Consider the following 25,754-nt stretch of genomic DNA (forward strand, 5'->3'; position numbering starts at 1 on the left):
TGATAAGCACAGGAGTCAAATGCCAAGCATGCAGAGACACTACCCTTATTCAGTGGGGGCAGAGCCGGAGACTGTACCCAGCAAGAACCCACTGGCAGATCTGCAATAGCTTTTCAATAAAAGTAGCACATAGCAACGGCACTATGTACATAGCATGATGTACTGTTGATTCTCTAACTTAGATTTGTTGAAGGTGAGGATACATTTTGCACCAACCCCCTCCAACATGGATATTTGCAGAAAAAAAGGGGATGCTTTCCCCAATCTCCCTAGTGAGAAATTTATTTTGCAACACATCCAGGATGGTCCCATCTGCATTAAGTTTAACATCAAAACTATTTGGGATCTGTTCTATATCCAGCTGCAAGAGAAAACTGCCCTTTCCTTCTAGGCTCATCTATTATTATGCTTTCTGTAATGCATTATACCATGTGCAACTAATATTTTAGAATCATGGGGAAGCATCTGCTTCTGTTTTAATGTCTTGATAAAAGTGTTGTAAATATTGTAGCTGTATGAGATTCCATCCCTTCAAGGATCTGTTTCATTTCACCTGGAAATTATCTTAATTCTTAAATCCTTCCCCCAGATGCTGTACTTCAGGATGAAGTGCATGACTTTTAATCAACTTCCCTGTTAATTAGTAATGGAAAAAGTGCACATCCTTGTGTTTTCAAGGAGCAGCGTTAAAATTCCAAGATAAATAAGGAGTCAATGACATAGTATTTATTCCTGTAGCATGAAATTAGTCTTCCAGAGCACAGCGTCCATACTCATTGAATGACATCAGCTTGGAGAGTTATACTGAGAATACAGGAAGGAATGGTCAAGCAGCAGAGAGTCTGATGTGGCCATTGAGGCTATTTGAGGAGCCCCAACTTTTGGAGAGCATTTCTCCCTGGGATTGCCTCCTGATGCCCCTTTCAGCCAGCGAGAATCACTTTCCATGAGCTGGTGGGCAGCTGGAGAATGCCCTCTTCTGCATTAGGACACATCCCAGGGGGAAGGGGAGCCCTGAAGAGCACATCAAACAACTCACGTTGGATCATAGTCAGTTTGTGGCTTCTAAAATGGGAATGAGAAATTATAGGTTAACTTCCAAGTCTTCTTCTTCCTCCTCCTCTCCCTGGCTTCCTCTTCTTTTTCATCCTAGAAAAACTTTCAGGACATCAGTTCTAATTGGACTTAAGATATTTTCTAGTTCAGGAGCCTTCATTTTTTTTGTGAGTAAATAGTATTTTATAAATGACCCCAGGGGGAAAAATAATGCCATCCTGGTAAGAAAATTTGTGTGAGCTTATTACGGGTTGCCATTTCACCTAGTAGAAAGATTCATCACGCTTACAGGTTCTGTAAGTTGTCAAGGTCACTTCTGGACTCCACTTCCTGCCAGTACTGAAGTAAAAGAGGGGTCATTGTGTCATGGCAAATGTGTATTCCTGAGCCCCATAGGGCTTAGTAATTTTCTTCCTAATGTTATCCACAGAACAGCACTTTTGTGGTCCAATTTAGTCTTTTACTTTTCTTTATCAAATTCCTATTTAAAGTAAAATAATACTTTCTTATTCTTGTGTTCCCCTTAAACAGCTGTTTCGTAAACAAAGGTAGTTTCCTCATACACTTGAAGATGATAGCTCTGAACTTCTGTCTACATGACATTCTTTCTGTCTGTCTGTCAATTAAAACAAAATTATCCAATCTATACCTCTAGAAACCAGCTTGTCCTTGTCCTAGACTCCACAAAGAATTCCTAAGCAACAAGCAGGAACCCTTGTGTATTATCATTCAAGAAGTCATCTGTTCTCTCTTGGTAGCATTTCAAACTTTTACTTGCTTTTCCAATATAATTTTTGGATACTTCAGTATTTGTGAGCACTTCTTTAGTTCTTTGGAAAAAATATAAGCAACCCCCCCCAAAAAAACCCCCAAGGATTTTGAAATATTCAGACATAACCCTCTGGTAACAGAACTATTCATGCTGGCTTAAGGTACTCATGTTACAGATGGGGCTGAATACCCCTCTTTCTCCACTGAAATTTGTTAAATTCTGGGAAAATCTGACTTTCTCGTCTCCATCACATAGCTGAGTGTGGGTGAAGGAAAACACTAAACACAAGGAACGCCTCATTAGCACATGACAATGTTCCTTGGACATGGCCTCCTCAATAAGACTTCATTTCCCCAGCAGTTCACACCTTTCCTTTCTCTTCAAACTCTCAATATTCTCTCCTTGTTTACTCTTAAAGTGATGGCTCTGCTTTCTCTTTTACGAGGAAAGAGAAGCAGGCAGAAGAGAACTTCCTCATCTTTGACAACACAGGCTACCAGACTACTTGTGTCTGCACCACAGACCCTGCCCTGCTTTCTGGTAAGTGCAGGAGTAGAGGATGCTAGCACGCAGTCCAGCATTCCTTGTCTATGCAGTGATATCTCAGCATGTTGGCTGCAAAGCAGGCCTGCAATACTTACAAATCACTGACTGCACGTCTCTTGTCTTAGTTGCCATAGGTTTAAGTGCTAAGGGGCAAGAGGCCAAACCTGAGGCTGTGCCTCCTATAATCTTGTATTTCAGGGCACCAGCGCTTTCTTGTTTTCTCCTGGGGCTCAGATCAGATATGGCTCTCCCATTAACTACAGTCTCTTTGTCTCTAAGGGAAGTTCCCTGGGCTGTACTAGGAGGTGAGCTAGAAAGGAGACTCAGCATGATCGCTCTTGTTCCATGTTTTCATTCTAGTGAAGGATTCTTGTAATTGAAACTCTAGTTGGGTGTTGAGATTGTCTGAGTCTTTCCTGAAGCTTGTTAATTAATTAAAGCATAAAATTAAACCAATACTTATTTCCCTCCTTGCCTTTGTGATTGCTTTCTCTTGCAGTTTATTTACTTGATTTGATGAATATATATATATATATATATATAAAATTTTTTTACAGTGTCTCTATTACCTGTCTCTAACCTCTGCAGATGCTTCCCCACTGCACGTTAGCTCGTGATGCACAATTAAGCCGGCCACTTTCCTGTAATTAAAAAGGTTAACGATTGATTATAATCATCACTCTCCAAGGAAAAAACAGCAGGAGTAAAATTACAGATGATAGTTTTCTCTAGACCTAATGTGTTTAATGTATGTTTATTTGAAGCTGATTTTAGCACTTATAGAATAGGCTGGGTTTTCCTCATCTGGACTGACAGAAAGAACTGCAAACTCTGCTCTGTCAATTCCTCAAATGGAGGATACCCTTTTCTCTTCCTCTTTGGATTTTCTGTTCCAGAAGTTTATAGCTTTATAAAATTCTTTCATGTAGCTTGCCTTTATTTTTTTTTGGGTAGAAAACATAAACCTTCATAAAACTTAGTTTATCGGGTTTCAGGTATTTCTTTCATTCATCTGGCCTTTCTTTTTTTTCTTTTAAGGCAGTCTCACTATGAAATCTGTGCTGGTTTAAGATGACACGCTGCCTGCCTCTGCTTCCTGAGTCCTGGGAGTATGTCATGCACCACTGTGCCTGGCTCTACTGCTTTTCTTTACTGTAAATGATTTCATTTTTCAGATAATTTTCTTTGACTTTTTTCCCTCCCAGCTTTTTGTATTAGTTTTCTATTGCTGTGGTAAAACTCCATTACTAAAAGCAACTTGAGGAAGAGTTTACTTTAGGCTTCTGATTCCAGACGGTTACATGTCTATAATGGTAGGGAAGCTCTGGAGACAGGAATACAGGCTGAGAAAACACATCTCATCCTCACTCAGAAAGCAGAGAGTGAACTGGAAGTGGGGCCAGGCTATAAATGCTCAAAGTCCACCTCTAGTGATGTACTTCCTGGAAACCTTGGCAGCTTCTAAGCTCTATATCCTTCCTAAAGTGCAGCACGAACTGGACCAAGTGGTCCAATACATGAGCCTACAAGGACCTTCCTCATTCAGACCACCACAGTTTTCATTTCCTCAGACTTTTGTCCAAACCATTCAGAAGCAAAATAAATATGTATGTGTGCGTGTGTGTGTGTGTGTGTGTGTGTGTGTGTGTGTGTGTGTGTGTGTGTATGTGTGCATGTATATGTGCACGTGTGTTCGTATGCATGTGTTTGTGTGTCTGGTATGTGCCTGTGTGTTTGCCCATGCAGTGATGTGTTGGGTTGAGAGGTTGATGTCAGGACACCTTCCTCACTTGCTTCTTCCCTGTAGTATTTGAGACAACCTCACAGAAGCTGGAGCTTGATGTTTTAACCAGACTGGCTTGCCAGTGTGATGCGAGAAATTACCAATACGGAGCCAGATAAAAATACAAGGGATTTTAATAGGGAAAAGCCTTACTTACAGAGTGACCTAGCCAGCCGGTGCGGCAACAGTCTGTATAGCAAGCCAAAAGTGAAACTGAAAACAGAAACCCGATACAGGATCCCCTATACCAGTGTGCTCCAATCATCTGCCTGCGTCTTACCCCAGGATCAAAGTTATATCACTGTGTCACCATGCCCAAATTTTACAAGGATATTGGGGACCTGAACTCAGGTCCTCATGTTTGCACAGCAAGCACTTTATCCACTGAGCCATCTCCCCAGGTTCTAACGAGGTTTTATTTATTTATTTATTTATTTATTTATTTGTTTGTTTGTTTTGTTTTCAATAAAGGAGTCCAAGAAGATATACAGAGTTGTAGATAATAACTTCTGAAAGGGGTTGATTATTGTTAGAAACAAAAGAAATGTTTAGATGATTCCTCTAGAAACAATGCTTTTCCTTGTAATTGTAGCTGTAAAATTGATGTTTTTAAGGTACAAAACCCATAACTATTTTTTTTTTCTGAGACAGGGTTTCTCTGTGGCTTTGGAGGCTGTCCTGGAACTAGCTCTTGTAGAGCAGGCTGGTCTTGAACTAAATTAGTTAGTCCCTTAACTAATTTTTATGCTGCTTTGTTCATCTACAGCCTTTCCTACTCTTTTCTTTGTATTTAGTCTTGAATAAGTATAATCCAGTATGTACTTTCCCCTGGATGTAGTTATTATGAAAGTAACAGCAAGCATTATTCACTCAGTAGGGTCTGTCCTAGGTGCTTTGAGTCACTAACTCACCCAGTCTTTTCAGGGTGGACTTGGGATTTGAGACATTAACCTGAAAATGCAAGTGTTTCTATTATCCATGTTTTGCTGCTGGTGCAAAGAAGGAACAGCAGGGCTGAAGAATAGCTGTCCAACATCATAGACCTAGGATTGGCAGAACCAACTTCTGTGAGGCATGTCCAACCTTTTGACACTGTAACATGACATTGCCATCTACAAAGTGTATGTTAGAGATCTGTACAAGTGGATTACAAAAATATCAGATAAAATATCTGACAATGTTTTAATTAAGTTTTTGATTTGTGTTGGGCCATGTTGATATCTGTATTAGTTCTGTGTTAGCTATGTCTTTATTATTGTGATTAAAAAAAAAAAACATGGTCCAGGCCCAGCCATGTGAAAGGATGAGTGAAAGGCCCTTAGAATAAGGATCTGGCAACGAAGCTTTAATTTTTGATGTTTCTAAAGTATTATTTCCACTCAAGCTTTTAAAAAGTCCACAGCACCAATGGTCTTGTGTGTATTTGTGTGTGTGTGTGTGTGTGTGTGTAAACACACAAGATGTGTAGAAATCAGAGACGGCTGGAGGTGAGGTTTTGAGCTTAACATTAGTTTCTTCCTTCTTTTATATGAATCAGAATTAAAATGTCAAGTTTTATCTCTTAAATTTTAGCAGATCTTTGGTAGACTTTGGGGAGCCCCTTTTGAGGGCCTTACCATGACTGGGGAGTGGAGGGGGGATGGCTAGGGGCAGGTGGGATGTGGGGGGGAGGGAGAGGGAGAAGGGATTGACATCTGAAGCAAGCTTGTTCCTAATTTGAACTAATAAAATAAAATAAAAATTTTTTAGCACGTCTTTTGATTCTATAATGGTCTCAAATGAACACTGTGGTCATTCATCATTTCAAAGGACACAGGGTCATGTTATGATCTCTAGAGAATGTATGAAGAGGCAATATCCACAGAGCTGGTCATCAGCACCCTGTGTAGTGTGTGTTAAAGCCTAGAGTGGTGCTAACAGCCCCGAGTGCACATTCACTTAATAGGATAATAATTGGAAGGACTGGTTTTGTGTTACCAAGGGATCGTGAGATGATTTACAATGTGCATTATTCTTATTATCATCCAGAGTCAAAGGACACAGAAGTCACACATCCATTTAAATAGTGGATGTGCAACCCATTTGACAGCCCAAGAAGCACTTGAAAGAAAAGAGGACTTCAAGGCAGACTAATGGTATTAGTGGTCATACTATGTTGTGCAAGCTATCCTTTTATTTGGATTTTACTTTCCTAACCAGTCACCGTAACATTTCTTGAAATGGGCCTCAGCTGTAGTGGGGCCAATGTGAATCTTTCATAAAACAAGCCCAGAGTTTATCTCAGTTGCTACAGAGTTATAAAGCCATCATGTGATTATCCTCTCTCAAGCAAAATCCCTGCATTTCTTCTCTATTTCAAGATGCATATCTCAGGAGATTATACTTAAAGACTGTTTTTGACCTAATTTTTTTGTTGGTGTGAATTCATTCATGTTTCATTCCATGGAACTTAATTTGTGTAATTGTAAGCAACGTGTCCTGTGTTCCAGTTCGTGACACCTCATCTCCACACAATCCCATTCGATAACCTCCCAGGCTGCTGGAATAGATACACTAATGCCTACACACATGTTTAAAATGGAACAAACATGAATGCCAGCCTTAATTTCTATTACACTGTTAATAAACTGCTGTTTCGTTTTTCAAAGATACCTGAAAGATTTCTGAGAGAAAAATCTACTCACTATTCACTATAATATTTGGTTAAATATTATAGATATTTGTAACATGAAAAGAACACAGTTCTTTTTAGCTAGAAATGTTATTAGTTTTAAATATGCCTTCAATTTTTCATTTTTAAATCAACACGCATCAGTACTGTTGATTGTCAAACACTTTTGTTTCCAACTCCCCCCTTTTTACTTTTTAAATTTAAATTAGAAACAATCTTATTTTATATATCAACCCCAGTTCCCTCTCCTTCCCATCTTCCCATGCCCCCCACCAACCCCCATCCAATCCCTCTTCTGCTCCATAGAAAGGGTGAGGCCTTCCATGCGGGAATCATCAAAGTCTGTCACATCATTTGCAGCTGGGCCTAGGCTGACAGAGTATTCCTCTATGGGGAATGGGCTCCCAATGTCCATTCGTATGCCAGGGATAAATACTGATCCATTACTACAGGCCCCATAGACTACCCAGGCCTCCTAACTGACACCCACATTCAGGGGGCCTGGTTCCATCCTATGCCAGTTCCTGAGCTGTCAGTCTGGGGTCCATGAGCTCTGTATCTAATAGAAATAAGGAAAATCCAATTCCTCACTTTCCTTTTGATTGAGGGTCACCAACTGACACATTTTGTGGCTGCAAGAAGCATCTTTTGGGGAAGCTCTTCCCGACGATGCCACTTCTCTGCTCTTGCTTTCATAGTGATGTTTGTCTCTTTAGTTGCTGCTTTGTGAATCCTAGGGTGGTTAAACTCAGGGAAAGATACAGAGAACTGGGATTCTACCCCCTGCTGCCAATGTGGTCCAGTCCCGTATAGTCGTCACTGGTCACGTGGGACTAAGGAGCACCCAAAGTAACCCTAGTCAGAATTGAGATGTGTGTTGCAAGTATAGAATACACACCAACTTCCAAAGACAGTGTGAAAAATAAGTAAGTTATGCCAATCATAATTTCAATATTTAAAAGTGTAATATGTTAGAAATATTTGTTAAACAAAATTTATCATTTAAGTTAATTTTAACTTGTTTCACTTCTCAGAAAATTGACTTCCAGAATATTTCTATTGTGGTTTTTTGTGGTCTATACATACTTTTTATATCATATTTCTATAGGACAAAAATCTTCTCAACCCTTAGGTTGTGACCCCTTTGGGGGTTGAATGACCCTTTTACTGGGGCCACCTAAGACCATCAGAAAACATAGATATTTACATTATGATTCACAGCAGTAACAAAATTACAGGTATAAGGTAGCAACAAACATGATTTTTTTAAAAAAATGTTTTTATTAGTTCAAGTTAGGGAACAAGCTTGTTTCACATGTAAGTCCCTTCTCCCTCTCCTTCCCCTCACCCCATCCCTCCTCCCCCACTCTCAACCTACCCCTCACCCCATCCACCCACCACTCCCCAGACAGGGTAGGGCCCTCAACGGGGGCTCTGCAGTGTCCACCAAATCTTCCTGTGCTGGGCCTGGGCCCTTCCCCATGTGTCCAGGGCCAGAGTGCATCCCTTCACGTGGGATGGGCTCTCAAAGTCCCTTCTTACACCAGGGAAAAATACTAATCCATTACCAGAGGCTCCCTGGAGTGCAGAGGCCTCCTAATTGACATCCATGTTCAGGGGTCTGGATCAGTCTGGTACTGGCCTCCCAGACAGCATCTGGGGTCGATGTGCTCTCCCTTGCTCAGGCCAACTGTTTCTGTGGGTTTCTCCAACCTGGTACAGACCCCTTCGATCTTCATTCCTCCCTCTCTTCAACTAAATTTTAGATTTCAGCTCCGTGTATATCTGTGGATGTCTGTCTCTGCTTTCATCAGCCACTGGATGAGGGCTCTAGGATGGCATAAAGAGTAGTCATCAATCTCATTTTAGGGGAAGGGCTTTTAGGTTATCCTCTCCACCATTGCCTGGATTGTCAGATCGTGTCATCCTTGTAAGTCTCTGGAGATCTCCCTAGTTCCAGATCTCTTCTCAGACCTATAGTGGTTCCCTCTAATATGGTATCTTTCATCCTGCTCTCTCTCCTCTATTCTTCCCCAAACTCAATATTTCTGCTCCTCCATTTCCTCTCCTCTCCTCCTCTTCTCCTGCTCTTATTGTGGCAGCTCCCTCTCCCCTACCCTCATGCTCCCAATTAGCTCAGGAGTTCATGTCACTTCCCATAACAAACATGATTTTATGACTGGGAATCACCATGACCTGTATTAAAAAGTCACAGCATTATGGAGTTTGAGAACCACTGCTCTAGACTTTGTGTGAGAAAAACAGGTATCCAGGGAAATAACATTTAGAATGAAAATGACTCCTGGGCTGGTAGCTTTCCTTTCTGATATCAAATTCCATTTTCAGTTACAGATCATGGCAGCCATTGGTTGAGTCTTGCCGAACTGTAGATACAGCATTTTTTTCTTTTTTAAATTTTATTTGACTTAGAAACAAGATTGTTTTACATGTCAATCCCAGTTCCCACTCCCTCCCCTACTACCCCTCCCCCAAGTAATACCCTACCTATCACATATCCTTCCATAGAGGGTCACCAGAGTCTATCATATGCTTTGGGATAGGGCCTAGGCCTCCCCCCCCCCCCCCCCCCCGCATCCCTGTATGTGGATGATACAGCAGTTTTGATGAAACCTTGGCATAGGCTTTCTGATGCTTGTGTTTTTGTCCATTGATACCTTCTGTTATTATTGCTTTTAAAGAGACAGATCTGGGGCTACAAATGAGGCCCACTTCTTCTTGCTGTCTGTGAATATTAAGTAAATTATTTAACATCTCAGTCCTTAATGTTCCTAGCTTTAAAACAAGTCACTATCTGGATTTTAACATTATATTAGAAATAAGTAATAAAATTCACAGGAGATGTGTAACTAGGTGGTGGATATATGAAAAAACTTTGTTGCTTAAAGTCTCTGGCAGTCAGCTTTCCAAATACTGTAGCAAAGTACTTGAGACAAGTCAGTGCATAAGGAGAAAGGCTTGCTTCTATTTGCTTATTTATTTCTTTAATTTTGATTTGTGATGAAGGAATATATCATTTGAGAATGTGATGGAACAAACTGCCAACCCACTGCTGGGAGTTAGAAAACTAGAGAAACGGCAGACCTTCAGTAGAAGATGTCCCACTAGGCTCTAACAATCCTCCCCCTACCCCGTCCCCGTGAATGTGTGATGTGCTTGCTAGTGGGTGCACATATGGAGTGGAGAGGTCATCTTGGGAGAGGCCTCTTCCTCTGGGACTCTACATCCTGTTTTCTAACAAGGGTTCTCTCCGAATCCAGCGCTCACTGTCTCAACTAGGTTGACTGGCCAGTGAGTTTCAAGGTTCTACTTGATTCTTTTCTTCCATCCAGTGCTGGGGTTACAGACAAGCACTGCCGCAGTTCTCAGCTTTTGCATGGGTTCTGAGGATTGGAACTGGAGTCCTCAGGCTTGCAGATCAAGAGCACTCTACCCACCCAGCTGTTTCCCCAGCCTCATTTCACCTCTAAACAATTGAACTGCTATCTAGTAGTGCCGAGGTGAGGGCTAATCCTTTAACCGGCCGAAGAATTGGAATACTTACTATAGCCTTTATTAGAAACCAGAATCGGCAGGGTCACTGGTTGGTAAAAGAGTAGGAGGAGACAGACATGCTTAGAAGGTGTGCAAGTTGGTTGTGGCTTACACCGGTAATGGCCCACTGCAAAGGCTCAAAAGGGCTCTGGGTGGGGGACGGGGCTTGGTCCTCTTCTGCGGCTGCAGCTGGAAGCCTGTCTTCTAGCTTTGACGGCAACTCTTTCCATTCTTTATAACCCCGTAAGGTCCATGAAATTACACCCATAGAAGAATAAGATTTGGAAATGCAGGAAGGGAAGGGAAAGGTGTATGGTCCCGACCTTAGAGGATCCAAGCTGGCTTGATTTCAGGAATCTAGGCAATTTGATTTTTTTTTTTTTTGGCTTCTTTTCCTAGCTTGACGGCAGATATATTTAGGAAAATCATCTTGCTATTATCGTAAATGTTTTAGGGGATTTGAGAGGGATCAGAGCGGTAATACCTCAGCAGCATTTAGGACTGCTGTGAGGGTGGAGCAGGCCTCTGTGGTTGCTCTAGCACGGACATGCACCTGCAGGTGTAGAAATGCATCCGCCCATCGCACATTCCACACACAGCCCCCAAACCAACGCAAACGGGTAGCAGTCACGACACTGAGATGCATGATTTAATAAGAGCGGCAGTGCTTCGCAGTCAATATTTCAACTGCGACATTCTAAGAAGAGCACAATTGGGAGAGAGGAAGGCTTAAAATGGATTAAAATTTAAACAATTCCCAATCAAATGGAAATGTTCTGGGAATAGTGCCAGAGAGTATTGTTGAATTGGTTTTAATATAAGCATTCTAAATTTAACCAGCTGGGATTATTTGCAATTTGTGGGGGAATTATATATGTGGAGATGTTGAATGGCTATTTAAAATACAATATTTATTCTTTATGAAAAATCAGACCCAGCTTTTGTTGGCTGAGGTGTCAGAATCCATATTGTGCTCTGAATATTGGATCACAGAATTTTAAGATGAGATAGAATCTAGAGGTCAGTGAACATAATTCTCTTTCTTGTTGATGGTGAATCAGACTGGGGAACTAGGCTCAGCTCCAGGAGGCAGTCAGCTCAGACAGGACCATGCTCTGCTTGTGGCCCAGCAGGGTCCCTTTTCCTGATTCATTTGAGTTCCCAATAAATGTGTCAGGCTGCCACAGACCTGCTTTCTGGACAGCCAGGCTCTTCTTCACTGCCCTTACTGGGTAACAGATGTGATTCTAAACAAAAGCCTAGAGAAAGTCTAATTTGAAGTAATAGCAGGCCTGGAAGGCACAGAATACACTGTGATAGGCTGGGCAGGTGTCTTAGACTCATCAGTGATGCAGGGATTGCCTCAACAAAAACAGACTAATGATTATACAAGCTTCAAGTTCACTGGACTGTCTTGGCAAATGTCTGCTTGAGGTGGTGAAATTAGAAACAATTTACACCCGAAGACATTTAGAGTTCCCTCTCCACCGTAGCTAGTACCAGCCAGAACATGAGCAGAATAGCTCACCTATTTTTTATCTAAAGAAAAGACAGGTTCAGGTAAAGAACCCCAGAAAAATGGGAGCATCAATGTGAGGTTTAGGAAGATCTGACCCAGGGTGAAGCTATGGCTGCACTGGCTTCAAAACAAACATGCCTTTGCAGCCTTCTCTGGCCCCATCTAGAGCTGGCCAGTACCCATCTCCAAACTGCAGTGGGGAGAGGAGCTCTGATTTAGCTGTCCCTAGAGCTCTCACCCCACCCAGATGACTCTACAGAACAGTGGGAAGCCTATCTTTAGACATGCTGGGAGTTGTAGCTTCTCTAAACTGTGGCTATTGAGTCACTTTCTGGGTGAGGGTGACAAGTGGGATAGCAGATGGAGGCTTGTTATTGACAATGCCCAGAGCAGCGAAGAATTAATTCTACTAGTGACTGAAAAGCTTGTGACGAAAGCACTAGGGGAAAATTCTAAACTGCTAAAGCTAGTTAAAGAGGCTGGGAAAAAAAATCACAATGAAAAGACATCACTGGCTATTTACATAGTCAGTCAAAAATGAGGTTTTGCCGGTTGAGCAAAATGCAGGAAAACAGACAGGAAACAAGATGTAAGTGACAGAGTTCATTTCCCTTTCACATGTATCCCCTTGTCGTTCTATCATTTTTATTTCTGACCAGTGTTCTATAAAACCAACAGGGTTGTTTCATCCTGAAAAATAAACATGCACTTTGGACTGCATGTTATTGGCTCTCTTGACAGCACAGACATTTCTAACCTCAGGCAGTCAGATTCTTTATTCTGAAAGGTAAGAAACTCAGCCTTCTTCCCTAACCACTAGAACAGCTTGTTTAAAATGTCTGGAGGTATCTTTGTACATGCAAGTACATGTGAGCAGGTGTATTGATACTCATATGACTGTGGGAATGTGTACAAACTTGTGTGAGCATGTGTAGATTTGTGTAAGTGTGTATAAGTTGTGTGCACGTGTAGGAATCTGAGTATATGTGAGTGCGTATATGGATTTGAGAATGTGGGTGCGCCTACATATGGTTGCAGATGTGTAATGTGAGTGTGAGTGTGAGAATGTGTGTGAATGGTTGCAGATGTGAACATGTGAGTGTGAGATGTGTGTGTACGGTTGCAGATGTGTAATGTGAGTGTGAGAATGTGTGTGTACGGTTGCAGATGTGTAATGTGAGTGTGACATGTGTGTGTATGGTTGCAGATGTGTAATGTGGGTGTGAGGATGTGTGTGTATGGTTGCAGATGTGTAATGTGAGTGTGAGATATGTGTGTACGGTTGCAGATGTGTAATGTGAGTGTGACATGTGTATGTACGGTTGCAGATGTGTAATGTGGGTGTGAGGATGTGTGTGTACAGTTGCAGATGTGTAATGTGGGTGTGAGGATGTGTGTGTACAGTTGCAGATGTGTAATGTGGGTGTGAGGATGTGTGTGTATGGTTGCAGATGTGTAATGTGGGTGTGAGGATGTGTGTGTACGGTTGCAGATGTGTAATGTGGGTGTGAGGATGTGTGTGTACGGTTGCAGATGTGTAATGTGGGTGTGAGAATGTGTGTGTACGGTTGCAGATGTGTAATGTGGGTGTGAGAATGTGTGTGTACGGTTGCAGATGTGTATGTGCAGACATGAATGTTCATCAGTGCAGACGAGTAAAGGGCTGCCTTAGCTCCCGCAGTATATGTGCTGAGGATAACTGCAGAGAAGCCCAATATGCTTTGGATTAAAAGCTGCAATGTTCAGACACCATCTCCGCTATTGCTATGAATCTTAGCTGGGATCATCCTTGTGGATTCCTGAGAATTTCTCTAGCACCAGGCTTCTCCCTAACACCGTAATGTCTCACTCTACCAAGAAGTATCTTTCATTGTTCTCCCCCTCTGTCCCTCCCCCAACTCGGTCTTCTTGATCCCTCATGTTCTCGTGCCCTCCCTTATAGGAACCAAGATTGCAAGAAAGGCACTGGCTAATGATGTTTTGTGACTGCAGTAATGAGACTGTCACTTGCTTAGATGGTGGAGATTTTTTATGGCCCCTTTGGGGTCAGGAATGGCATTTAGTTTGTTTTTGTGTGTTTGATGCTTTGGTTCAGTTTACATAATGGGGCTCTCCTGTTCTGGAAGCCCACAGTTACAGCACTTGAAGTTGCCTTTTTGTCTCACTCATTGATTCAGCTCCTTTACTTTGGAAACTGAAGTCTCTCAGTGCCAGGATGAATCATTTGGCTTAAGTGTATTTTCTCTAACATTTTAGGAGTTCTCACTTTACCTAATTCCTCATGCTGATATCCTGTTTCTTTAAATCTTTCTTCTCATATTTCTGTGACCTCGTATGTAATTTCTGAGTAGTACCTTAAAACTTACTGGATAGTGTAGTTATAGATATTTTGTTGCTAAACCTTCTGTTTTTCTTTATGAGGTATTTTTTTCTTTTTTATTATTTTTAAATTTCTATTTAGATAATTTTTCATGTCAATTCATTCTCCCTCTCCCTTCTCCCCCCAACTCCCTACCAGATCCCTTCCCTCTCCCCCTTCTGCACCCCATGGAGGGTAGGGCCCTCCATGAGGGTTCCCCAAATTCCACAACATCATCCTGGACCAGGCCTAGGCCCTCCCCCATGTGTCCAGGCCTAGAGAGCATCCCTTCATGTGGGATGGGATCTCAAAAGTCCCTTCTCACACCAGGGAGAAGTACTGATCCACTACCAGAGGCCCCATAGGATGCTGAGGCCTCCTCATTGACATCCACTTTCAGGGGTCTGGATCAGTCCCATGATGGCCTCCCAGACAGCAGACTGGGAACCATGTGCTCCCCCTTGTTCAGGTCAGCTGTTTCTGTGGGATTCACCAGCCTGGTCCCGACCCCTTTGATCTTCATTCCTCCCTCTCTGAAACAGGGTTCCAGAGTGCAGTTCAGTGTATAGCTGTGGGTGTCTGCCTCTGCTTCCATCAGCCACTGGATGAAGGCTCTAGGATGGCATATAAAGTAGTCATCAGTCTCATTATAGGGGAAAGGCATTTAGGGTAGCTTCTCCGACATTGCCTAGATTGTCAGTTGGTGTCATCCTTGTAGATCTCTGGAAATCTTCCTAGTGCCAGATCTCTCCTCGGACCTATCTATAATGGCTCCTTCTGTTATGATATCTCTCATCCTACTCTCCTCTATTCTTCCCCCAAATCAAACTTTCTGTTCCTCCATTTCCTCCTCTCCCCTCCTCTTCTCCTCACATTCTGCCAGCTCCCTTTCCCCTACCCTCATGCTCCCAATTAGCTTAGGAGATCCTGGCCCTTCCCATTCTCTGGGGACCATGCATTTTTCTCTTAAGTGTCCTTCTTGTTTCCTAGTTCCTTTAGTGAAGAGGATTGTAGGCTGGTAATCCTTTATTCTATGTCTAAAAAATTCATATGAGTGAGTACATACCATGTTTGTCTTTTTGTGACTGGGTTACCTCACTCAGGGTGGTTTCTTCTAGTTCTATCCATTTGCCTGAAAATTTCAAGATTCTGTTGCTTTTTTCTGCTGAGTAATTGTGTAAATGTACCACATTTTCTCTATCCATTCTTCAGTTGAGGGGCATCTAGGTTGCTTCCAAGTTCTGGCTATTACAAACAACACTGCTATGAACATGGTTGAACATATGTCCTTGTTGAATGAACTTGCATCATTTGGGTATATGCCCAAGAGAGAAATTGCTGGATCTTGAGGTAGACTGATTCCCATTTTCCTGAGCAACTGCCATACTCATTTCCAAAGTGGTCTTACAAGTCGCACTCCCACCAGCAATGGAGGAGTGTTCCTTTTTCTCCACATACTCTCCAGCCTATATAGATTGTCATTGATGTTTTTGATTTTAGCCATTCTGGCTGGTGTAAGATGGTATGTCAGAGTTGTTTTGAGTTGCATTTCTCTGTTGGCTAAGGATTTTGAGCACTTTCTTAAATGTCTTTCAGCCATTTTAGATTCTTCTGTTGAGAATTCTCTATTTAGTTCTGTGCCCCACTTTTTAATTTCATTGACTGGTGTTTTGGTGGCTAGCTTCTTGAGTTCATTGTATATTGTGGAAATCAGCCCTTTGTCATATGTGGGGTTGGTGAAGATCTTTTCACATTCTGTGGGCTGTCATTTTGTCTTACTGACTGTGTCCTTTGCCTTACAGGAGCTTCTAAGTTTCAGGAGGTCCCGTTTATTAATTGTAGATCTCAATGTCTGTGCTACTGGTGTTATGTTCAGGAAGTGGTCTCCTGTACCAATATGATCAAGGGTATCTCTCACTTTCTCTTCTAGAAGGTTCAGTGTGGCTGGATTTATGTTGAGATCTTTGATTCATTTGCACTTAAGTTTTGTGCATGGTGAAAGATACAGAACTATCTGCAATCTTCTGCATGTCCAAATCCAGTTGTGCCAGCACCACTTGTTGAAGATGCTATCTTTTGTATAGATTTGGCATCTTTGTCAAAAATAAGTTATTCATAGCTGTATGGGTTAATATCAGGAATTTCAATTTATTCCAATGGTCTATCTGTCTATTTTTGTGCCAATACCAAGCTGTTTTCAGGACTATGGCTCTATAATAGAGCTTTAAGTCAGGGATGGTAATGCCTCCAGAGGTTCCTTTATTGTAAAGGGTTGTTTTGGCTATCTTGGTTTTTTTGTTTCTCCATATAAAGTCGAGTATTGTTCTTTCAAGGTCTGTGAAGAATTGTGTTGGGATTTTGATGAGGATTGCATTGAATCTATAGATTGCTTTCGGCAAGATTGCCATTTTTACTATATTGATTCTACCTATCCAAGAGCATGGGCGATCTTTCCATTTTCTGGTATCTTCTTTAATTTCTTTCTTTAAAGACTCAAAGTTCACATTTTTGGTTAGTGTTACCCCAAGATATTTTATGTTGTTTGTGGATATTGTGAAGGGTGATGTTTCTCTGATTTCTTTATCATTCTGTTTATCATCTGTATATAGTAGGGGTACTGATTTTTTTTTGAGTTAATTTTGTATCTTGCTACTTTTCTGAAGGTGTTTATCAGTTGTAGGAGTTCCCTGGTAGAGTTTTTTTGGGTCACTTATGTACATTATCATATCATCTGCAGATAGTGAAAGTTTGACTTCTTCATTTTCAATTTGTATCCCCCTTGATTTCCTTTTGTTGTCTTATTGCTCTAGCTAAGACTTCAAGTACAATATTGAAGAGATATGGAATGAATGGACAGTCTTGTCTTGTTCCTAATTTTAGAGGAATCACTTTGAGTTTCTATCCATTTAGTTTGATGTTGGCTGTTGGTTTGGTGTATATTGCTTTTATCATATTTAGATATGTTCCTGTTATTCTTGTTCTCTCCAAAATCTTTATCATGAAGGGATGCTGGATTTTGTCAAAGGCTTTTTCAGCATCTAGTGAGATGATCATGTGATTTTTCTTTTTCAGTTTGTTTATATGGTGGATTACATTGATGGATTTTCATGTTGAACCATCCTTGCATCCCTGGGATGAAGCCTACTTGATCATGGTGGATGATGTTTCTGCTGTGTTCTTGGATTCGATTCGCCAATATTTTGTTGAGTAATTTTGAATTGAAGTTCATGAGGGATATTGGTCTGTAGTTCTATTTTTTAGTTGTATCTTTGTGTGGCTTGGGTATCAAAGTGATTGTAGCCTTGTAAATTGAGTTTGGCAATGTCCCTCCTGCTTCTATTGTGTGGAACAATTTGAGGAGTACTGGTATTAGCTCTTGTTTGAATTTCTGGTAGAATTCTGCAGTGAAGCCATCTGGCCGTGGGCTTTTTTTGGTTGGAAGGCTTTTGATGACTGCTTCTATTTCATTAGGGGTTTAGGTCCATTTAAAATGCTTATCTATTCTTGGGTTAATTTTGGTAAGGGATATCTATCCAGAAAATTATCCATTTCCTTTAGATTTTCAAATTTTGTGGAGTACAGGTTTTCAAAGTATGATCTGATGATTCTCTGGATTTCCTCAGTGTCTGTTGTTATATCCCTGCTTTCATTTCTGATTTTGTTAATTAGCATGCTCTCTCTCTGCCTTTTGGTTAGTTTAGATAGAGGTTTGTCTATCTTGTTGATCTTCTCAAATAATCAACTCTTTGTTTCATTGATTCTTTGTAATGTTTTCCTAGTTTCTTCTTTATTAATTTCAGCCCTCAGTTTGATTATTACCTTGTGTCTACTCCTCCATGGCAAGTTTGCTTCAGTTTGCTCTAAAGCTTTCAGTTGTTCTGTCAATTCTCTAGTGTGACTATTCTCCAGTTTCTTCATGTGGGCACTTCGTGCTATGAACTTTCTTCTTAGCACTGCTTTCAGAGTATCCCATAAGTTTGGGTATGTTGTGTCTACATTCTCATTAAATTCTAGGAAGTCTTTAATTTCAGTTTTTACTTCTTCCTTGACCCAGGAATGGTGCAATTGGGTGTTATTCAGCTTCCATGTGTTTGTAGGTTTTCTACAATTTGTATTGCTGTTGAATTCTAGCTTTATAGCATGGTGACCTGATAAGATAAGGGGGTTATTTCAATTTTTTTTGTATCTGCAGAGATTTGCTATGTTGCCAAGTATGTGGTCAATTTTAGAGGAGGTCCCATTTAGTGCTGAGAAGAAGGTATATTCTTTTGTGTTTGGATGGAATGTTCTATAGATGTCTGTTAATCCCAATTTGGGCCACAGCTTCTGCTAGATCCTTTGTTTCTTTGGTAAGTATCTGTCTGGTGGTCCTGTCTAGTAGTGAAAGAGGGTTTTTGAAGTCTCCTTCTATAAGTGTGTGTGGTTTTATGTGTGGTTTTTGCTTTACTAACGTTTCTTTTACTAATGTGGGTGCCTTCATATTTGGGCCATAGATGTTTAGAATTAGACTTCATCTTTATTGATTTTTCCTGTGATGAGTATGAAATGCCTTTCTTCATCTCTTTTGATTGATTTTAGTTTGAAGTCTAATTTGTTAGCTATTAGGATTGCTATAACAGCTTGTTTCTTTGGTCCGTATGATTTGAAAATCTTTTCCCAACCCTTTACTCTGTCTCTGAGGTTGAGGTGTGATTCTTGTATACAGCAGAAGGATGGATTCTGTCTTCGTATCCATTCTGTTATCCTGTATCTTTTTATAGGCAGGTTAAGACCATTGACATTGAGGGATATTAATGTCCATTGATTGTTGGTTCTTCTTTGTTTTGGATTTACTGTTGGTGGTGTCATTTTGTGTGGATTTCGTCCTCCTGTTTCTTTTCCTGTTTGGTAAAGTTGGTTTATCTCAACTATATTTTTGTGAGTGTACTTATCTTCGTTGGGTTGGAGTTTTCCCTCTAGGACTTTCTGTAGTGCTGGATTTGTGGATATGTATTGTTTAAATCTGGTTTTGTCATAGAATATCTTGTTTTCTCCATCTGTAGTGATTGAAAGCTTTGCTGGGTACAGTAGTCTGGGTTGGCATCCATGTTCCCTTAGTGTTTGTCGGACATCTATCCAGGACCTTCTGGCTTTCAACGTTTCCATTGAGAAGTCAGGCATGATTCTGATAGGTCTGCCTTTACATGTTACTTGGCCTTTTGCCTTTGTTGCTCTTAATATTTTCTCTTTATTCTGTAAGTTTGGTGTTTTGATTATTATGTGGTTGATTCAGCCTTTCCACGGTGTCTCATATTTCCTGGATATTTTGTGTTGGAGATTTGTTGGACTTGATTTTTCTTTGGTCGATGTCTGTATATCCTCTAGTGAATCTTCAACAACTGAGATTCTCTCTTCCATCTCTTGTATTCTATTGGTTATACTCACATCCTTAGATCCTGATCGTTTATCCAGCCTTTCTATTTCCAGCATCCCCTCATTCTGTGTTTTCTTTATTGTTTCTATTTCAGCTTTCATGCCTTGAACTGTTTCCAGTGCTTCCTTCACTTGTTTGTTTTTTTTTTCTTTAGATTCTTTAAGACAATTACTTATTTCTTGATTTTTTTGTTTTTGTTTCTTTTATTTTTTTAAGAGATTTTTTGTTTCCTCTTTAAGGGTTTTGAACATCTTCATGTAGTAGATTTTTAGGTCTGTCTCCTCTTCTTCCTCTGTGTTGTGCTTTTGAGATCTTGCTGGTGTGGAGTCCCTGGATTCTGGTGGTGTCATATTGGTCTTTCTGTTGAGTGTGTTCTTATTCTGCCTCCTTCCCATCTCTTCTCCCAATGGGTGCAGGTGTGGTCTCTCTATCTCCTCTTGTCACCCAGTGGTGTGTGTAGGCCAAGACTTCAATATCTGCAGATATGGATGGTCTTGCCTCTCCTGGTAGTCTCCTCACTCAGGAGAGGTTGGGGCAGCAGAGGCGGAAGGAATTGTGAGGTATTTCCAGACTCACAGAGGTCCTTCCTGTCTGGGCAGGTCCACTCCATGCAGGTGGGTTCACTCTCTGCAGCCACAGGCTCAGAGCGACCCTGGGGTGGTGGGGACCTTGGGCAGGAGTAGGGCTCAGGAGAGGTCAGGGAGGCATAGGGAAGCGAGGGTTCTTTTTTTTTTCTTAAAATTTACTTTTATTTCTTTTTCTGTAATTTCTCTTTTTTCTTAACTGAAAAAACATTTATTAGTGGTGATGTATTGTTTATTATGTAATACAGATCTGCCTGGTGATCAGAAAAGCAAAGTAGCTAGCCATCAGCTCTTAAACCTCTACCAGGGCTGGGGAGACCCTGTCCTCACTGTGGCTGAGGACTGAATACCCAAGACTAAGACTGAATACTGACTCTCCTGCTCCTATTTTATATACCTCTCTAGTTCTAGGGTTAGAGGTGTGAGCTCTGTTTCTCTTTTAGACTGACTCACTCTCATGTTGCGTTTAATTCACATAAGGTCCATTTGCCTGTATCTCCTGAGTCCTGGGATTAAAGAACCACCACTCAGCTTCTATGGCTGTGGTTAGCTTTGCATTCTGATCCCCAGGCAAGCTTTATTAGATTATAAACAATATATCACATTTATTTGTTTATTGTGTGGCCATGTGTCATGGAACATGTGTATCGGTCAGAGGACAATGTTTTTGTGGGTCAGTTTTCTCCTTCCATCATCCATGTTCCAAGGACTGAATTCAGATCACCAGGCTTGGTGTTTACCAGGTGGACCACCTTGGCCCAGTGCTTTGAGATCAAGGCTTCATCCTGTTACGTGGCACAAAACATGGAACTTACTCTGTTCTGCCTTTTTTTTTTATTTTTATCATCTATTTCATTTGTTAAAAGGCTTTTTTTTCTAACGTCTGATGATGTATTTATTTATTTATTGCTGTCAACTCATTGAGACTTAAGTAGTAGACAGGTAAAAGTAACAGATGGTGTGTGTGTGTGTGTGTGTGTGTGTGTGTGTGTGTGTGTGTCTGAAAATTTGAATGACAGGATTTCCTACAGTATACTCTGTCTGGACTGTTTTACAGAATCATCTCATTTTCATTCTTTTGTATTTTTAAATTATGAGATGATGAGTTTTTTTTTTTTTTTTTTGTAGAAAAGGCTTTCCCTTTGAGAAGGATATTTCTCAGATTCCATCTGAGATACACTATCCCGGCTTTCAGTGAGCTTAGTCCAGACTAGGTGAAAAGGACTTGGGACCCTTCTCTTCACATGTGAATTGTACCTTCTGTTAGCTCTGCTCAGAGACCTAGGTTCCCAACATCTGCTTCTCTATAGGATACATCTCTTAACTTAAAATTCTTCACATTTAGTGTGTGTGTGTGTGTGTGTGTGTGTGTGTGTGTGTGTGTGTGTGTGTGTGTGTGTTGGGAGTGTGTGTGCACAGAGGTCAGAGAGTAACTTGTGGGAATTATTTTTCTTTTCCACCATGTGGGCTCCAGATATCAAACTCAGGTCATCAGGCTTGGAAGCAAGCACCTTTATTAACTGAGCCATCCTGCCACTGCTATATCTCTTGACTTTTATGGTGGAAAAAGATGTCAGCTGGTTGCATTTGGGGCCACAGTGGGGCTCCATGCCTTCTACGAGAGCTATTCAGTACATCCTGTTCCTAGGATTTCCTGAAGTTTGGTATACTCAGTCAGCAGGCACTTAAGACCACCTCACTGCAGACTTTGGCCTCTCTTTCTCCTTTTTGTGGTGTGCTAAATCAGTCATCACTATTTCCAGACTTCAAACGTTTTCTCGTTGTCTTTTCTCCAATTCTCTTTTCTTTGAGGTTACTGCCCTGTGCTATGCTCATAAATTTCATAAGTGCCCTTTCAGTAAAGTGTGGTTAGGGACAAATATGTATGTCTTTAATCAGCCAAGTTTTATTGGACCAGATCTCCAAAATATAAATTCTGGGCCCCATAAATGAATATATTTAAAGTGTTGATACCTATTAGCATTTTTGGAAAACTCAATTTATTTTACAATAGTTTTGCTGAATCTAATTGATGTACACTAAGCTACATATGCCCAATTTCGTAATTCTGACACATGCACACATACACAGTAACAAAATATAGGCATATCTATCATCTCCCAAAATTTGTAATATACTTAGACCATTTTATTTATTAATGATTTTGGAAGGAATTAACATCTTAATATAATTGAGTTATCTGACCCATGAATATGGTATTTTAGATTGCTCAACTTCTCTTAGAAATATTTTGAAGTTGTAATATACATAGATTGCTCTTTTCCTTTTGTGTGTAAGAGTTTGTGTAGGGTGGTAGTGGTGGTGGTGGTGGTGGTGGTGGTGGTGGTGTGTGTGTGTGTGTGTCTGTGTGTCTGTGTGTCTGTGTGTCTGTGTGTCTGTGTGTCTGTGTGTCTGTGTGTCTGTGTGTGTAGGCCAGAGGACAACTAAGGTGGTTGTTTCTCAGGAGCAATCTACCTCACTTTTTGTATACAGGGTCAGTTGCTGGGACCTGGGTGTATTGTCTTGGGGAAGAGCGGCTAGTTATTAAGCTCTGAGGATACACTTGTGTCTGCCTTTTAGTACTTGAATTGCTTGCATTCCACCACACTGGGCCTTTTACATGAGTTTTAAGGATCAAACTTGAGTCCTGTGTTTGTGTGGTAACCACATTTCTGACAGAGTTGTCTGCCCTGCCCAGGATTGCAGTTCTATTTGTCAGATATATCCTTAAATATATCATATGTATTGATACCACTGAAACAATATTAAAAGGATTTTTTTCAATTTTCTTTTGTGCATTTTTAGTATATAGATATACAATTTATTTCTCCATATCGATGTATTGAATACCATTGTTAAATTCATTTATTAGATATTGTAACATCACAATTGCAAGAGATTTTCTACACAAAGGTCTATGGCACCATCGATTTTCAACCTGTGGGTTATAACCCCTTTTTGGATTGGAAGTTCCTTTCACAGGGGTCACCTAAGACCACTGGAAAACATAGACACTTATAACATGATTCATAACAGTAGCAAAATCACAGTTATAAAGTGGCAATGAAAATAATTTTATGGTTGAGGGTCACCATAAAATATTAAAGGGTTGCAGCATTAGGAAGGTTGAGATCATTGGTCTACGGTATTTGATAATTAAAAAAAAGCGTGCCAGGTGGTGGTGGCACATGCCTTTAATCCCAGCACTTGGGAGGCAGAGGCAGGTGGATATCTATGAGTTCAAGGCCACCCTGGTTTACAGAGCAATTTCCAGGACAGGCTCCAAAGCTATATAGAGAAACCCTGTTTCAAAAAACCAAAACCAAACCAAACTAAACCAAACCAACCAACCAACCAAACAAACAAAATAACAAACCAGCAGTACTTCAGAGCTTGCATGGCTCTTACTTTTTATTTTGCCTAATTGCACTGAGCAGAATCTATAGCTTAGTGTTGAATAGAAGGGGCTAGTAGTCTTGTTTTACTCGTGATCTCAAGAGAACAGTGTCCTTTCACTATATTGTGTGATTCAGACACAGATTCTTTCCATCAGACTAAAAAATTTCCTTCAATCAGGAGCTCAGTAAAACATTAAAAGCATTTAGTCAATAATAGATACTGGACACTGCCAAATTCAACTGTTTTGGTTATAATGTTGTTCATATGATTTTTAACTTTTGTTAATATGTTGAGTTAAGATGACTAGCTTACAAGTTTTAAAATTGCATTCCTGGGACTAGCCTACTTGTGTGTAATATTAACAACCTTTTTGATGTACTATTTGATAACATTGCATTTAGAAACCTTGCATTTCTGTTCATTTGGAATGCCAGCTTGCAATTTTCTTTCCTTGTTGTGTCTTGATCTAGTGTTGCTATAAGAGTAATGTTGGATTGGAAAAAAACTCCCATTTCTTATTTTCTAAAAGAATTTGTATGGGAATAGAACTACTTCCCTTTACAAGTTTTACTAATCATTTCAGAGAAACAATGCTAAACTTCACTAGGTTTCTTTGACTTTATATTTTTCAGCTCTATTGATTTCTGCCCTGGTCCTTATTTTCTCTCCTCCTCTTACTTCACATTTTATTTGTTCTTCTATTTATATGCTGTCAAGGTGGAAGCTAAGATCATTAATTCAAGACCTCTCTCTCTCTCTCTCTCTCTCTCTCTCTCTCTCTCTCTCTCTCTCAAAAATACAGGCATTTAGTATTGGGCATTTCTCCTTCACAAAGCTTTGGTAACATCTTACATATTTTAATTCAGCTTAGACTACACTGTCTTCAATTTCTTATGTATTTTCAAGCACATTGATACCTTGAATTTTGTTGAATAGTGAACTATTTAGAATTTTCAGCTTTTTACTTCATTGTTTTTCTCAAAATAAGCAAAAATATGTTAAACCCTAATTGAGCAGTTAGTCAGCAAATAGTTCTGTCATATATGTAGTAGCAACTAAGCACTCTCTTCTCTCCCAATTTGATGAATACATATTTTAGAGAGGATGTGTAGACATACTGAAGATTAATATAGATTTCGTGACTTTATCCACTAGCTCCTTAGTTCTATACCATATTTTTTCCATACCATATTACTACAGAAGAATTGCTTTCATTAAATGTATAAGCCTGGATTGCTAAAGCACATGGACATTAATAAGGACTCTGATTTCTGTTTATGTAGCAGATGTGAACTGATTCTTGTCATGATGGGTTCAATGAGGAGAAGAGGGGTAGATGGACTACTCTCCAATTCTAAAGAAAAATGAAATAATGACATCTTCAGGGAAATGCATAACCTTTGAATGTGTAATATCTAGCAAGCACACACTGAGAAAGGAAGAAGAAACCACATGCTCTCCCAGATATGCAGATTCTAGTTTATAATGTATATATGTATGTAAGTAAACTAATGTACTTGTGGGTATAACATATAGGAAGGAGAATAAAAAAATACAGAACTCTTACTAATGAGCCCACATGGATACAAGACTTTGTGGAAGCCCTTTGAATGCTCTCTCAAAGTGCTACACATTTTTAGTGCCAAGTGAGTCCTTCACTAGGCAGTGTTCACATGAGGGGTTGATACCTTACAGCAAGACCGAAATTTAAAAATATGTTTTTATCGAACACACCTGTAGGATATACTTCTTTGTAAGTAAGATCTACCTTATGTATTTTATTGTTAAAAAGAATCTTAGCTGTTCACATTATGTAGTATGAAGATTCTTAGAAGCAGGCCTAAATTATCATAATTTAAAACTTCTACTACTTACCTGGAAATACTGATGTATTGTCTCTGAATCTCAAAGAGTAACATGGTAGGAATTTGAAAACACGAAGAAACGGTTTTTAAACTGTATGTTATAATTATAGATTGTAGCATTGCTGGTGAATAAATTCTATATATATATATATATATATATATATATATATATATATATATATAAACAATTCAGTGGAATAATGCTAATATTCCTTGACTGAGAAGAGAACTGTCT

The 25,754-nt window shown here is 40.1% G+C and overlaps 1 long non-coding RNA gene across 1 annotated transcript; it reads right to left on the reverse strand.

The window, feature by feature from the left end:
• Window positions 1-711: 711 nt before the first annotated feature.
• On the reverse strand, window positions 712-4,349 carry LOC113835391. The gene is made up of 3 exons (XR_003484943.2): window positions 4,315-4,349; window positions 2,944-3,015; window positions 712-1,065 (listed from the first exon to the last, which is right to left on the reverse strand). It is a non-coding gene; the product is annotated as an uncharacterized LOC113835391 (long non-coding RNA).
• Between the last annotated feature and the right edge of the window lie 21,405 nt (window positions 4,350-25,754).

The sequence above is a fragment of the Cricetulus griseus genome, chromosome 4 (assembly GCF_003668045.3).
Source record: "Cricetulus griseus strain 17A/GY chromosome 4, alternate assembly CriGri-PICRH-1.0, whole genome shotgun sequence".
In the NCBI taxonomy this organism is placed as follows: Eukaryota; Metazoa; Chordata; class Mammalia; order Rodentia; family Cricetidae; genus Cricetulus; species Cricetulus griseus.